We start from the raw sequence: 698 nt of genomic DNA, 5'->3' as shown, positions 1-698 counted from the left end.
GACATGTAAACGCACCTTGGGGTTCAAAAACTATGTAAATCGCTTCGGGATCACAAAATGGTGAGTAATAGTCCATGAAACGCATCAGAATTGGCCAAAACTGTTACTGTTGACAACGGACATGTGAACGCACCCTGGGAATTTGCAATCGTGGAAATCGCTCTGGGACACCAAAACGGTGAGTAAAAGTGCACGAAACGGACTAGTATCGGCCAAAATTGTGAGTGTTGATGACCGACACGTAAACGCACCCCGGAGTTCATCAATCGTTGAAATCACTTCGGGACCTCCAAAACTAAGTAATAGTGCAAGAAACGGGCCAAAATCGGCCCAAACTGCGATTGTTGATGATCGACACGTAAGCGCACCTTGGCTTCAACAACCATGGAAATCGCTCTGGGCCGAAAATGTTGAGTAATAGTCCACGAAACGAGTCAGCATCGACAAAAACCGTGAGTGTTTATGACCTACACGTAAACGCACCCCGGGGTTCATTAATCGTGGAAATCACTCCGGGACCCCAGAATAGTGAGTATTAGTCCACGAAACGGGCCAGAATTGGCTGAAACTGCGAGTGTTGATGATCGAAACGTAAACGCAACCCGGGGTTCGTTAATCGTGGAAATCACTCTGGGACCCCAGAACAGTGAGTAATAGTCTACGAAACGGGCCAGAATCGGCTAAAACCGTGATGTTGA

Source organism: Triticum dicoccoides, chromosome 5B (genome assembly GCF_002162155.2).
Source record: "Triticum dicoccoides isolate Atlit2015 ecotype Zavitan chromosome 5B, WEW_v2.0, whole genome shotgun sequence".
In the NCBI taxonomy this organism is placed as follows: domain Eukaryota; kingdom Viridiplantae; phylum Streptophyta; class Magnoliopsida; order Poales; family Poaceae; genus Triticum; species Triticum dicoccoides.
This window is presented reverse-complemented; position numbering follows the sequence as displayed.